Source organism: Pygocentrus nattereri, chromosome 16 (assembly GCF_015220715.1).
Source record: "Pygocentrus nattereri isolate fPygNat1 chromosome 16, fPygNat1.pri, whole genome shotgun sequence".
Lineage (NCBI taxonomy): Eukaryota > Metazoa > Chordata > Actinopteri > Characiformes > Serrasalmidae > Pygocentrus > Pygocentrus nattereri.
The window spans coordinates 24,960,009-24,975,884 of NC_051226.1; the positions used below are offsets into that span (position 1 = coordinate 24,960,009).

The 15,876-nt window shown below is 39.8% G+C and overlaps 1 protein-coding gene across 1 annotated transcript in view; it reads left to right on the forward strand.

The window, feature by feature from the left end:
• The first annotated feature begins 4,503 nt into the window (after nt 1–4,503).
• sgcd (sarcoglycan, delta (dystrophin-associated glycoprotein)) overlaps nt 4,504–15,876 on the forward strand; it is a 260,353-nt gene continuing 248,980 nt past the window's right edge. Inside the window, exon 1 of the mRNA XM_017705158.2 lies at nt 4,504–4,602. The gene's annotated coding sequence lies outside the window, so the exon portion shown is untranslated. The remainder of the gene's footprint in view (nt 4,603–15,876) is intronic.

Sequence of the window (15,876 nt, forward strand, 5' to 3'; positions counted from 1 at the left end):
ACGAAGAGTATCAGCATCATTATAGATGATATAGAGCTATAAACAAAGTCATTCAGAGTGGTCTGATGTGAAATGGTGCATTGCAGAGGAACCTACTGACAGAGATTTAGATAATTTGGTGAAATTACCCTATAAGGATGTCTTTCATAGCTAGCATTAGAAGATAAAGACTGTCCTCGCCTGACAGTTGAAAATGTCTTTATTTCTTACAGGTCCTTCTGATAGTTTGAAATAATTGCCACAGTTCATGTACAGTACTGTGCAAAAGTCTGGGCACCTAAGCACATTCTTTAAAGCCATTTATCTTTGCAATACATTGTTTAATAGCATGGTTTTGCTTATATATGCACCAAACATAAGGGTGTTTCCTGCCTTCTACCCAGTGAACACTGGACTGGGCTCCAATCAAGGTCTCTCAATCTGTATTTGAGGAAAAATGTATTTTTGGAAACAGTGATCTGAACTTTTCAATAGTAGTCTAGCAGTAGAATAGAAAAAATCATGATAATAGCATACCATGGTAGTCAAGTCTATCTAAGGTTTTATATATATTTATAGTGCTTTTTACAACAGACAAAATCCCAAAGCAGCTTTACAGAAAAATCTGGGTCCCAGCCCCGATGAGCAAACCAGTGGCACCAGTGGCACCAGTGGCACGGAAAAACCTTGAGAGGAACCAAGACTCAAAAGGGGAACCCATCCTATTCTGTTTGACCCTGGATAACAAACAATAACAAAAGAGCAAAATGAACAGAGAACAAAGTTTTACCCTTAGTATGAAATATTAAAACACAGAGAAGGAAATATTAGATATAGTTTGCTGAGTCTGTGATTAAAGGGAATTCAACAGATTTCTCTACAGAATTAAGTTACTGAGATGTGTCATTCGGAGTGGTTTAATGTGCAATAGTGCATTGTAGAGAACGTTACCGACTGATCTCTTTTGAATTTAGATGAATTATGTAGTACCTGAAAAACTGAGTGGAGTTACCCTTTAAGACTGTATTTTGTAGCAGATTCCAAGTCTGTTCTCATCCTGGCAGGTTTATACTACCTTTATTTTTACAGCTCCTTACAAATGATTTGAAACCTGTAGAGTGGTACAGTACTAGCATTGTTTTTATTCATGTATCTGCAGCAAGACAGTGTTTCCAAACTTTTCATCAGCAGTGTAGCCGAAGGACCTTTTTGTTAATTGCATGCCATGTTAGATGTAATTTGCAGAATGGGTGGTCAAAGGGAAATTCTGCCAATTTTTCAAAATTTCTGCATCATTTTGAGTCTTTGAAAGCAGTTTTTTGTGAAACGGTGTGCTGTAGAGAACATAATGACTCAGATTTTTCTAATTTGATTCAATTATGCAGAATGCTTGGAAGAAAAAAATGTCATTTTAAGGCTGCATTTCATAGCATAGCATTAGAAAATACCAGATCTGTCCTCATCTGGCAGTTTAAAATGCATTCAGATATGCAGATATCTGAATGTTGTCTACCTTCCAACACATTTGAGTTCTGAAATGCAGAGTCTCTTTGAACTGAATCTTGATTACTTTGCTTTGGAAGCGGAGAGCAGACTGCTGAGGAGACAGTGGACACTGTGTGAGATAAACTAAAACCATGGAAACCGTGGAGTGATAGAAAAAGCTCACGGCAGAGAAATTGCAGCGGCTCTTTAGATGACCCTACAGCTGCTTGTAGTGAAACCTTTTAACCTAAGAACCTTCATTAATGTTCTTAACTACAGAGAGGGAGTTCTCCGGGGCAGGACTTGGCTTTCCCCAGACAGTGGAGTCTTCTTCCAGGATTAACAGTGTGAAACCCTGTATGATACCGAGACTAAAAATGTCAACCGCTCCTTCAGGGTTCTTCAGACATCACTATTGCTTTACTCGCAATAAACAGCAAACATGGGTTCACGGGGTCATCTTGTGCTAATGCATGGTTGCCAGTGATGGCCTATGCTCTGTTCTGTTGTGCTCCCATGATGCTCAACCCCTTTAAAGCTGGTACAGCATATTAACTTATATTTGTTTCTATATTGTACTTCTTTAGCCTTTTCGTTCTTGATTTACACCTGTAATATTCACAGAGCTGTCAGCGGGTACAGGCATTAAGCATGATGAGATGATATACAAAGAAGCTTAAAGGAGAAATTCCTACATTGTTCAATGGTTGGGTCTAAAATCAAGTCATTGTTTGATGTGAAGTTTTCTTTATTGTGGTGATGATCAGAACCAAATTTTACTGGAACTTTCAGTGGGACCATGTTCTTTGGTCAGATGGCCACAAACACTAGTAGGTAAGTAGGTATGTTTGGCATGGACACAAATATAGCCACACAGAAAACTACCTCGTCCCCACTGTAAAGTGTGCTGGTGCATCTGTGATGTTGTGGGGCTATTACGCTTCCAAAGATCCAGGACAGTTTATTCAGATGCATGGTATCATGGACTCCATAGAGTTTCAGCAGATATTAAATCAAAGCCTGAGTGCCTCAGCCAGAAAGCTCTACCTGGGCTATAGTTTAAAGCTTCCAGCAGGATAATGATCCAAAGCACACCTCAAAATGAACCAAAAATGGTTCACTGACCACAGTATTAAGGTTTTTCAATGGGCACCACAGTCCCCAGACCTAAACCCCATAGAAAACCTGTGGGATGAGCTGAAGAGGACAGTCCACACTGTTGACCTTGGAATCTGAACGATCTGGAGTGGTTCTGTCTAGAGGAATGGTCTCAGATCTTTTACCATATGTTTTCCAGTCTCTTTAAGCCTTATAGGAGAAAAGTCAGAGCTGTTAGCTTTGCAAAGGGAGTCTTTGCGATGTATTAAATGTGGTGCTAATGACTGTGGCACACACAGATATGAGAAAAATATTTATTTCATGAAAAGCGTTTATACTGCTGTTAATGTTTTGAAAGAAAGATCAGAAGGATCAACAGAAAAATCATTTATACAGTCTGTTTTGCTCATGTTTACCAGACATGCCAATATTCATGGAGGGCACTGTGTATATACATTTTTTGATTGAGGCACAATAAGATCAAGAGATCCTTTACATAATGTCAGTCTTAGGCACAGTAACAAAAACAGCCTGTTTAATTGTAAGACATCAAGACAGGTTGGAAAATGGTTATTAAAAATGAATTTTTGGTACAGAAAACCACACAAACTTTATTAGTAGATCTCAAGGGAAAAAAATAAGAAAGAAAAAATATAGGATATGACTCTTGTAACGGTTCTTTGTCTGGTTAAATGCTCTTCTTTTTGATAGAGAACTTCTACTTGGTTCTTTAAAGATCTTTTTAAATAACGTTTGAGCAATAGAACACAAGAGGGAGTGGGTTATTGCAAAATATCATCACAGCCGTTGTTATTTGTGATGATACATAACCTTGAGTGTTCTATTTCTTTTATACAACAATTAAATAAAGTAAGGAATATATAAAGTTGGTCGTCATTATGGCATTTATCCATCCATCCATCCATCCATCCATCCATCCATCCATCCATCCATCCATCCATCCATCCATTTTCTAATCCACTTCTCCCTCAGGGTCACGGGGCAATGTAGCATTTAATATGTCTTAATGTTAGCAGTTATACAGTTCCTTAACAAGCAGCTTGATGCTAGGTCAGGGCACTGAACTACGCTCAATCGCTGCACAGCCGGCAGTTTGTTCTCCACCTACTTACGCTTCCGAAACTGTCATTACCGCTGAGCAAGCTTTTCAGTCAGCAGCTGTGACAGAAGAACACCTAAACCTGGAATTAGCCAGAAATGAACTGAATACCATTCGCCAAACGTGTAGTCTCATCTTCAGAGTCTGACCAAATCGGACTGAGCCATAAAACTGTTGAAATATCAAATTTAGCTCAGTTTTATACAATTTTACTAGATCAATATTGTTTTTTTGTTCCAGACACGTCTGTAAAGCATCTTACAGCCCATTTGGTTTCATCTTCAAATGTAATCTTAAAAGTATCCATTTTCTGTTTGTGTGCAAAGTAAGAAGTAAAAACAATCAAATGGCTTTCAAAGTCATTGCTTAGCAGAGGTGTCTCAGCAGAGTGAGACAATGTTTGTGGGGAAAAAAACGTGCTGTTATGGTGAAATAACAGCAAATTTAGTGAAAGTTTAGAATTTTAATAAAGTTAAACTCAGAAAAAAAAGATCTATTCACGATTTAAAAGCACCAAAACTGCCTGATACATGATACATTGACCATTTTCCTCTCTTCCAGGGTTTTTAATAAACACAGAGCGAGTGAGTTAGAGGGTCAATTGTAATGACCGTGCCGACAGCTTTTGCGGTGTTATTAGGAGGAAAGACTGGCAGTGGTAGAGGAAGACCTGTTATATAATAAGGACCTTTAAATAACCAAGTGGCCCAGTCAGAGAGTCTGGCTGCACACTGAAGCATGGTGATAACTCCAGACAGCTGAGTTCGGCCTCACTCTGTTGTTATGCCAGGCAAATTAGCATGCGGAGGTGGAGACCACCATATACGGTTTAGGAAGGAAACTCTAAAAATAGGCCGTCACACACCGGATTCACTCAACGTCTCCAAGACTGAGGATTTAACGCAGCAAAACATCAAACGGTAAGGAACTGAACGTGTTTTTCCTCCCTTCACTTCCCATTTCAATCCACTCTGAGTCCATTTCGTAAGCTTTCTTGCAGTGGGGAGCAGGCACTGTTTGAAAGGACATTAAAACAAGGGTCATTTGAGGCTCAGTCTAGGCTAACTGTGATCTCATTTGGCAAATACTTGAGGGGGATGCATTGACCGGAGTAACAGTGAGGCTGTGTGTGTGTGCACTTTGAAATGGAACAAAGTGACAGTGAATATTGGTCCTGTTTTGAAGGGAAAAGAAACCCCACACACAGTCAGCTTTGGTCTACTTTACGGTTTGGCTGCCTGGCATGATGAAATTACACATTAGTTGTGTGATATTGCTCAAGTACTTTGAGCTGTTGATTGTCTCGTATTCCTCTTTTATTTCTTTGTTGTTTTAACAGTACAGTCTTTAAAAATACCAAAAGGGCCACTTTTGGTCCCCAAAAGATCTTTCGGTGGATGATTCTTTGGAGAAATGTTTATGTAAATGAGAAGAACCATTAAACTGGCACCAAAAAGGGTTCTTTGAGTGACGTCAAAGAAGACCCACTTTTCAATATGTCACTGCTGTCGGGACAAAACCGTGCGCCTCCAAAATGGCAAATTTACAGGAGAGGGAAAAACATGCATTACTTTTAATGCAAGTCAATGGAACCAGACTTTTTTTTCTAGTCATTTTGGACCATTTCTTTTGTCCATTCATGATGAACTTCACCTGTAAAGTGAAGAACAACAGTTATTTTCAAATAATGTCAAAAACTGAAAAACGACAAAAATGGAGATACACAATCACAAATCTCTTATTTAAACATGGTTCAAACAAGGAATAAAGTACAAAGTGTGAATGTGCAGACATATTGTGGAAACTAAAACTTAAGCTAGAAACAGTACAATAGATGTGATAAATTAAACAGACATTAGACACAATAAACAGGACAGTGCAGCACCAACACAGCACACATTTCTGGACATGAGGCAGGGTTGTGGAATAAGGTGTAGAGGTATTTAACATGCTGTGATCTGTGAGTAACATACATAACTGCTGTGTTTATGTACATTACTCACAGATCACAGCATGTTAAATGTTCAGAAGTTTTTCTATATATAATCCTTAGCAGTCTCTCCTTGTTTAAGTTGCACCTCCAGTATAACTGCCACTTCTAAGAGTTAACTTCTCTTTTAACCTGCTGCCGAATCCCGCCGAATGGGTTTAGAATCCAGTTCAGTGTTAGAGTGCTAAAGAGCCGTTTTGTTCGTAGGCGATAGAGAGGCCACTGAACCGTGAACTGAGGGGTGGCAACTGGCAATATTTAGCCAGCCAGCTGCCCTGACCTTATTCGTGCTTGGCATTCCATCTCTCCTGTCATAGCACGGAGAGCCAACTGTTGTTGTGAGCACATGAATTCATGTATGCTACAAAATCTGACTTTACCCTCCACAGTCAGATGTTTACAACAGAACTGAGGGGTCAGCCTCTCCTGCTGACAGCCTGTAAATGGCCAGAGTAATCCTTCACTCCTTTGGATCTGCACAGATCACACAGACTATCATTCTGCCCCCTCCCCCCCCACTTCTCTCTCTCCTCCTTTCTCTCTTTCTCTCTCTCTCTCTCTCTCTCTCTCTCTCTCTATCTATCTCTCTCTCTCTCTGTCTCTCTCTATTGCTTTCTTGCTCTGTCTTCCAATTCCAAGAAATGGGCACTGAAGCCCTGACCAGGAAACAAAGGCCAGTTCCAACCTCAAGCCATCAAAAGCCCACTTGAATTAGTTCAGATAGTAGCCTGAACGATACAAGTGAGCTGCACGGATGCGTTGTGTGCACCACAGATGGAATCTCTAGCAAGGTGTGTCTGTATATTTTGTAGTTTGAGTCTGGGTTTGGTGGTTGCCAGGAGAATGGTACTTGTCTGACTGCACTGTGCCGCGTGTAAAGTTTGGTGGAGGGAGGATTATGGTGTGGTGTTGTTTTTCAGGAGTTCGGGCTCGGACCTTTAGTTCCAGTAAAAGGAACTCTTATTGCTTCAGCAAACCAAGAGAATTTGGACAATTTCATGCTCCCAACTTTGTGAGAACAGTTTAGCGAATGGCCCCTTCCTGTTCCAACAGGACTGCACACCAGTGCACAAAGCAAGGTCCATAAAAACATGGATGAGTGAGTTTGGTGGGGAAGAACTTGACTGGCCTGCACAGAGTCCTGACCTCAACCCGACAGAACACATTTGGGATGAATTAGAGGAGACTGTGAGCCAGGCCTTCTCATCCAGCACCAGTGTCTGACCTCACAAATGTACTTCTGAAAGAATGGTCAAAAATTCCCATATACACACTCCTAAACCTTGTGGAAAGCCTTCCCACAAGAGTTGAAGCTGTTATAGCTGCAAAGGGTGGGCCAACATCATATTAAACCATATGGATTAAGAATGGGATGTCACTCAAGTTCATATGCGTGTGAAGGTAGACAAGCGAATACTTTTGGCAATATAGTATGGTTCTCAACACTATCGTAAAACAATGTCTCAGGCATCAGACAGAGTATTTGTTAGAAAAAATGATTAGAACAAGTACAACCCCAGTTCTAATAAAGTTGGGATGTTGTGTAAAACATAAATAAAAACAGAATATGATGATTTGCAAATCCTTTTCAACCTATATTCAATTGAATACACTACAAAGTCACGATATTTAATGTTCAAACAGATAAACTTTATTGTTTTATGCAAATATTCACTGATTTTGAATTTGATACCTGCAACACGTTCCAAAGAAGTTGGGACAGGGGCAATAAAAGACTGGGAAAGTTGAGGAATGCTCAAAAAACACCTGTTTGGAACATTCCACAGGTGAAAAGGTTAATTGGAAACAGGTGAGTGTCATGATTGGGTATAAAGGGAGCATCCCTGAAAGGCTCGGTCCTTCACAAGCAAGGATGGGGTGAGGTTCACCACTTTGTGAACAACTGCATGAGCAAATAGTCCAACAGTTTAAGAACAACATTTCTCCATGTGCAATTGCAAGGAATATAGGGATTTCATCATCTACAGTCCATAATATCATCAGATTATGGATTCAGATTCAGAGACTCTGGAGAAATCTCTGCAAGTAAGAGGCAAGGCAGGAAACCAACATTGAATGCCCATGACCTTCGATCCCTGCATTAAAAACCGACATCATTCTGTAACGGATATTACCGCATGGGCTCAGGAACACTTCAGAAAACCACTGTCAGTGAACACAGTTTGTCGCTCCGTCTACAAGTGCAAGTTAAAACTCTGCCATGCAAAGTGAAAACAACACCCAGAAACACTGCAGGCTTCTCTGGGCCTGAGCTCACCTGAGATGGACTGACGCGAAGTGGAAAAGTGTCCTGTGGTCTGACGAATCCACATTTCAAATTGTTTTTGGAAATCATGGACGTCGTGTCCTCCGGGCTGAAGAGGAAAAGGACTGTCTGGATTGTTATCAGCACAAAGTTCAAAAGCCAGCATCTCTGATGGTGTGGGGGTGTGTTAGTGCCCATGGCATGGGTAACTTGCACATCTGTGAAGGCATCATTAATGCTGAAAGGTACATACAGGTTTTGGAGCAACATCTGCTGCCATCCAAGCAATGTCTTTTTCAGGGACATCCCTGCTGATTTCAGCAAGACAATGCCAAGCCACATTCTGCATGTGTTACAACAGCGTGGCTTCGTAGTAAAAGAGTGCAGGTACTAGACTGGCCTGCCTGCAGTCCAGACCTGTCTCCCATTGAAAATGTGTGGCGCATTATGAAGCGCAAAATACGACAACGGAGACCTCGGACTGTAGAGCAACTGAAGTTGTACATCAAGCGAGAATGGGAAAGAATTCCACCTACAAAGCTCCAACAATTAGTGTCCTCAGTTCACAAACGCTTATTGAGTGTTGTTTAAAGGAAAGATGATGTAACACAGTGGTAAACATACCCCTGTCCCAACTTCTTCAGAACGTGTTGCAGGCATCAAATTCAAAATGAGTGCATATTGGCAAAAAACAATAAAGTTTATCCATTTGAACATTAAATATCTTGTCTTTGTGGTGTTTTCAATTGAATATAGATTGAAAAGGATTTGCAAATCATCGTATTCAGTTTCTACTTATGTCCCAACTTCACTGGAATAAATGTGTTTGCTTAACTATTTGAAAAGCTTTTCTTGAAGAAGCTCAATATTTTCTCTTACCATCAAATACCTGCTTCTGCTAATCAATCATTAATTTTATTAAATTAGGTGCTTCAGGTGGAATTTTAAAAAATACATACTCACCAGGAACCAAAACTTTATTCCACTAAGATATCAGTACATAAAAAACTAAACATTCCTATTCTGCTTTATCATATTTATGTTTATTTTAGGGCTGTCAGATGACTTCTTCTTCTTCTTTCGGCTGCTCCCTTTAGGGGTTGCCACAGCGGATCATCTGCCTCCATCTTGCCCTATCCATTGCCTCCTCTACTTTTACACCAACCATCTCCATGTCCACCTTCACTACATCCATAAACCTTCTCTGAGGTCTACCTCTGCTCCTTCTACCCGGCAGCTCCATCTCCAACATTCTTTGACCAATATATCCACTATTCCTCCTCAACACATGTCCAAACCATCTCAACCTGGCCTCTCTGGCTTTATCTCCAAACTGCTCCACCTTCACTGTCCCTCTGATCTGCTCATTTCTAATCTTGTCCAGCCTTGTCACTCCCAACGAAAATCTCAGCATCTTCATCACCTCCAACTCAGCCTCCTGTCTTTTAGACAGAGCCACAGTCTCCAAACCATACATCAGGATGCACTACTGTCTTGTAAACCATCCCTTTCACTCTTGTGGCTATCCTTCTGTCACACATCAGCCCTGACACCCGTCTCCACCCACTCCATCCTGCCTGCACCCTCTTCTTCACCTCTTTTCTACACTGTCCATTGCTCTGGATGGTTGACACAAGATATTTGAAGTCATCCACCTTTACGACCTCTACTCCTTGCATCTTCACCTTTCCACCTGCCTCCCTCTCATTCACACACATGTATTCTGTCTTGTCTCTACTGACCTTCATTCCTCTCCTCTCCAGTGCAAACCTCCACCTCTCCAAATTCTCTTCCACCTGCTCGCTACTCTCACCACAGATTACAATGTCATCTGCAAACATCATGGTCCATAGAGGCTCCTGCCTGACCGCATCTGTCAACCTGTCCATCACCATTGCAAACAAGAAGGGGCTCAAAGCTGATCCCTGATGTAACCCTACCTTCACCTTGGGATGTCAGATGACTGAAATAGTTAATTGCAATTGATCTTATTTACAAACTCATATTAATCTAAAAATAGAATGCAATGACATGGAAATTCAGTACACCATATTTTTAAAGGAAAATACTACAAAGACAACATATCCAGTGTTGAAACTGAGAAATTATACTGTTGTTTTTTTTTTTTTAAATATATGCCCATTTTGAATTCGATGTCAACGCCACGTTCCAAAAAAGTTGGTATGGTGGCATGTTTACTATTCATCACCTCTTCAGTTTTAACAAACTTTGTAAACTTTTTGGGAATTTAAGAGTATAGTTGTAGTTTTGAGAGTGAAATGTTTTCCTGTTCTTGCTGACATAGGATTTCAGCTGCTCTACAATTCAGGGCTTCATTTGCAGTATTTTTCATTTCATAATGCACAAAACGTTCCCAATGGGTAACAGGTGTCTGGACTGCAGGCAGACCTCTTTAGCAACTGGACTTTACTACAGAGCAGTGCTGTTTTAATACATGCAGAATGTGGTTTGACATTGTCATGCTGAAATAATCAAGACCTTCCCTAAAAAAGATGTCATCTGGCTGGCACTCTCACTCTCATAGTGCTACATTGTTTTGTTTTAAGGGGAACTTGAGCTTTCCACTTTGCTATTTGCTTTTGCTAGTTTCTCTCCCCCCTGATATTGCTGGCATCAGTAGCAAATTTTACTTGTAAATGGTACTTCATACTCAGTGTGCTCCAGCAATAAACAAATTCACAGCTTCGTAAATAGCTTTATCAAGACAGCAATCAGTGGAACTTTCCATTTAAAAGCATGCATTTGAACAAGAGGCCTGCCTTCACAGAGTCAATCATAGCAACATACCACTTGCAAACAGGAGGGTTTCAGGCTGGAACTACAGACACTTAGAAGGTTCAAACTAGGAAAATGCATTAATGATGTAGTGCCACTAGTAGTCATTGACATGCTATCTTTGACCTCACTGGCTTATTTATATTTTTTGTTGTTGTTTAGTATTTTAAAAGGCAAAACATGTTTACTGGCAAGCTATATATAAATGTGCCTAAAAGGGTTCTTTGCGCAGTGCCAACCTTTAGGGATGAGATGTGTTTGTGAAGAACTTTTTTAAAGTTTAAAGAACCTCTACACAATGTGAAGCCTTAAATTGGCACAGACCAAATCCGAATATTTGTAAACATAAATGTTTGCTGTACTTCCAGGCGTATATCTCTCATCCAGTTAGCGTGGAAGCAGCTCAGTTTAAGTAACTGTAATGCAAACTAAACAGACAAAACGTTGGTAATAATGGTAAAGTCTTGTGTTTGGGGCTGTAATGTCAAACATACCAAGTACATAATGGAAAAGCATTTTCCAGCTTTCAAAAACAGGCAGTTCTCATTTCATAGCAAGCAATACAGCTAATTAGCCAAATTAGATTCTTTAAAATCACCAAACAACAATTTAATTGTTCATTGTATTTATTATGGCGGTTCCAGCTGATGGGAAATGAACAAGAACTAGAACTGCAAGTTCCATTATTTTGATTTCATCACATGCTCTTCCAAGATTTTGGTTAAATAACACGCAAGACTTGTACAAAGTCCATTATATCCATGCGGTGCTCAGAGCCTCATCAAACCAGAGGTAAGTTCTTTGCTGTTGTAACGTTAATTAGTATTTTGGAATCGGTACATTACTGGAATGTTCTTTAAAAGGTTCTTCTTACTGACACATTTCATCTACAAACTCTTTAGGAAACCAAAAGTAGTTCATCTGTGGCATCGCTCAAAGAACCTTTGTAGCACCTTTTTTAAGAGAATATTTGATGCAACATTAAATGTGGCAGTGAAACACAGACGTTTGATCATTTTGAAGTCTGTGAAAAGCAAACTTATGTCTACCAAGATGTCTTGGCTGATGTACTTTGATTGGGGAATGTGATTTTTCACAAGGTTTTCATATGATGCTGATGATATATACATTAGTCAGTGTTTGACAATGTCAAGCATGAAAGCGTGAGGATAAAACACATCTTTAGAGCACGCTGCCCTCCGATGCTGTAAATAGGAAAACGCCACAGAGGGAATCCAAGGCACACTATCCGCTTCTTCAAACAAGCTGGCGGTGGCGTACGCCTGAGCATGTTTTCACACACAGCATGCGTGGGAGACGTGGTTTGACATGTTTCAACAGAGGTCATTTCGCTATTCCCTTTCTCAGTGCGGCGCTGGGGAGTTCGCCGCTGTCTCGTGCTTAGCTTTGGATATGTTTGAGCAAATTCACTTCTTTGCTTTGCTCTAGCCGACTGAGATTCATTTTCGAGGCGCCGCTCACAAAGGCTCCCCAAAGAATCCCACAAGCTTTAAAAATGGAAAAAAATCTCTGAAGAAGCTCTGTATTTGAAAGTATCTCTGCAGTTCCTACTAGACACCATCAGATATCCCAGCTCCTTTTAAAGGAGACGAATGTCAGATTATGCCAGCGGATAGGCTTTGGCTTGCTGAGTCTTCCCCAGTTGTTTGTAATGCAAGCTAATCTCCTTTTGCACAAAACTTCTCACAAGACTGCATGTTCACTCTTTCCTGGCTCATCAGTAATGCATCACACCGGTTGAATAAACTTATAGTTTGGTGAAAAATCTCATTTGCAGTTATCACACACAGTCGTATGCAAAAGTATGAGCGCCCCTGTCCAAAGAAGTAAAAGTAAGTTAACACATCCCCACACGTTTCAATGCACAGCTGCTGTTCATTTTCTTCATCTAACATATTGGAGAAAGATTATTAGTTGAATTTTTTAATATGAATGAAATGAAAATTGTTCATTAAAAATGGCAAAACATGCAATATTCAGATTTGCTCCTTGAAAAGGATTTGTTGACTCATTTTTACTGGAGTAACAAAACATGTAATTTGCTCAGGAATGTTCAAGCTTTTGCATATACAGTCAATGGTTTCAGCTCCTGTCATCCTCCAGGCAGACTCTTGCTCTCCTTTTTGTTCAGTTAATGGATTCTCCTTGTTCAGTTAATGGATTACTTACTTCATTATGTTACATTATTTGATTTGCCTTCTGTATTGACAATTGTGAGTCTGCAGTTCTGAGTTTTCTCATTTCTTTTGATGTCAGAAGCATGTAAAGTGTGTTCTTGTGCAAAACAAGATTCACACAATGATTACTGTTCTGCATACAAACTTGGTGTCAATTGAAAGTTAAGAATCTGCACTTCCAAAATCATTTTTCAGCTTTTTTATCATTAATGTGACATGTTGTTATTATCATTGATGATAACTACAACCTCTATGGCTTAATATGTTTATAAGCCAGGAATAAGCTCTGCCTAAAGCTGTAATAGATGGTGTATTAATCACTGCATTCCAATCCATCCATGCTGCCTCTTCTCCATGTATCAGAATGGGCAGCTCATTGTGATATATCAGTGTGAGTGAACAGGTGTTTTTTAGTGGTGGGTTTAGAGTTGAATTTGTTAGAAAAGCCCTTTAGTCAATGCAGAGAGCATGAGGGGATTGGGTAGAGGGGTGGGGTGGATAGAAGGAGGTTGTGGCTGTGTCAACTCCAGCTGAAACACTTCAGAGAGACAGAGACAATGAGCCTCGGACATGCCATTGATTTTTCTCTCCTGAATAATGTCAAGTGAATTGCATGCATGCTGTAACGTTGTTCAATTGATGAGCTTCATGTTAAAGTGCACCGCTTCACGCCCACAAGAGTCAACCTGCTTCAAAGCAATGAAAAGAATATGAACAATTAAATCTATATATAGATATGAGCTCTTACTTCTGATTTGCCTACTGGCTCAGTGAGAACAATGCATTTATATGTAGAACTATAATGCAGAAATCCAGCTTGGATTCATAACGAGGAATATTTCCATAGCGAGAATTGACAGGCATCATCAGTTTAGTCCACACTGAGTTGGCTGGTGATGCATTGGTTCAATATAATATCCTAATCTGACACAGACAAAGCAGATCCTCTGGCATTAGTCCAGTGAAAAGAATCATGACATGGCCTACAGCTATTGTAGCAAACTGTGAGTGTGTTCTTTGGAGGCGTATGGAGTGTTTTGTGGCGCATTTATATGCTTCCTCATAAATAGAGAATTTGTGGGGACAGTCAACAACGAAAAGGTTAATTCATGTGTATACATATAATTTTTTGGTTGGATGATGGAAAGAATCCAATGTATATTATATTCAGTGTGGTATGCCCCAGGGTTTGGGGTGTGAGGTGGAGTGAAAAAAAATCCCTGGAATCCCTTTAGCAGCCCCTGGTGGAGAATTTTTGTAGAAATGCGTGTTTAATGCCTAATGTTGTCCAAAGCGTTGCTGGTAGTGTTGAGGTTTTTTCGAGCAAGAAAAAGATACAAAGCTTTGAAATGATTGTAGGTCACACAATTGATTCTTATGTGCTTTGGAGGTTTTTATATATTGGGTCCTCAGAAACAAATAAGTCATCAACAAAGCTTTCTCCGTCTTCTATCCAAAAGTGCAGAAACATCTACTCAAGTAATTTCAGTTCTACAAAAACATGATTGGAGGTACATGTATCCTCTGCAGAATTTTGGCTATTATTTATTGGCTTTCTTTGGCCTACAGCCAATACCTTTCCCACAGAGAGAAATTACACAGGCTCAAAAGCTCAACCCAAGTGAGATGTTAACCCTTAAAGTGGCAATTTCTGCCTTTTAATCTACTCTTCTCTCTTAACCACATGACTTCTCAATGCCATGTTGCATCTACTCTGATATGTAAATATTACGTGTGACAGACCAAATGACTGTAATGCTACCGACTATCATAAAATGCCACGTCATGAAATACCAAATTTCAGTACCTTTTGTATTTAAAGGAGAGAATGACGATTGCTATTCAGGAATTGTTATCAAATTTTGAGCTAGTAAACACGTGAATAGGAATTACAGGTGCACCAATCAATCAGCGGGTGACCAGAATCAAAAGTCTGACCGGCCACTGGTCAAAATCACATGCATGCGCCTCATGATGGTTCACGTCATGCAACAAGGACACAGACACAGCCGCACACACAAGATGTCGTTAGTTTGCACTACTTGTGAAGCCAAAGCAAGTTGTGGAGGAACAACTCCAAAAACATCTGGATCGACAAATATAATAAGACACTTAAAAGACCCAGCAGAATAGGTACATGTCTGTACAACATCATCACAGAGATGCCTGCACAACTAAGGGGCAAAAGGCAGAAAGGGTCTAATAATATTCAGTAATAATGAGAAAAAAGTAATACTGTTTCACGTCATCTGAGGTGAACGTGGTTATAGAAAGTATGTACTTGCTCCAGATTTGAGAATTAAAACTGTGTTTAAAGTATTCTGGTAATACTGATCATTTTGACTGAAAGACATTCAATCTCCACCAGAGCTGCAACAACAACCAATATCTTTAGTTCACTACAATAAAGTATAACGGTGAGACTCTGTGTTTAGGTTTAGGTCATACTGCTGTTTGCTGTAAAGGAAAATTAAAAATGAACCATTATTTACACATAGAAACAACCAAAATATGAAATTTCTGAAATCCCATGTGACACAGGCATATAGAAAAATTGCGAGTGTACAGATTGTGAATGTCTCAATGCCAAGATACACAATAAAAAGTATTCAATACTTCTTGGACATTGCGTTACCAGATTAGTTTAATCTTTTGTCAAGCCACACAGGCAACCTGCTGCAAGCTGATTCCAAACATTTGGACATCTAGTGTTAGCTTGATATCAGTGTTGAGCCTGACTTCTCAGTGGGTGGACAAAAATGTCCAGTTACAGCATATATTTATAACATATATTATATATATGTGGAACCTAAAGGTGTCTTGTTATAGGTTATTCTTCTGTTTCTGTTACTTGTTGCACTTGTTTGAAAACTACAAATACTGCACTTCATTTTGAGGTGGAGGTTTGTGAAAAGAGAAGGTTTGTCCTATAAACCCAGGGCAC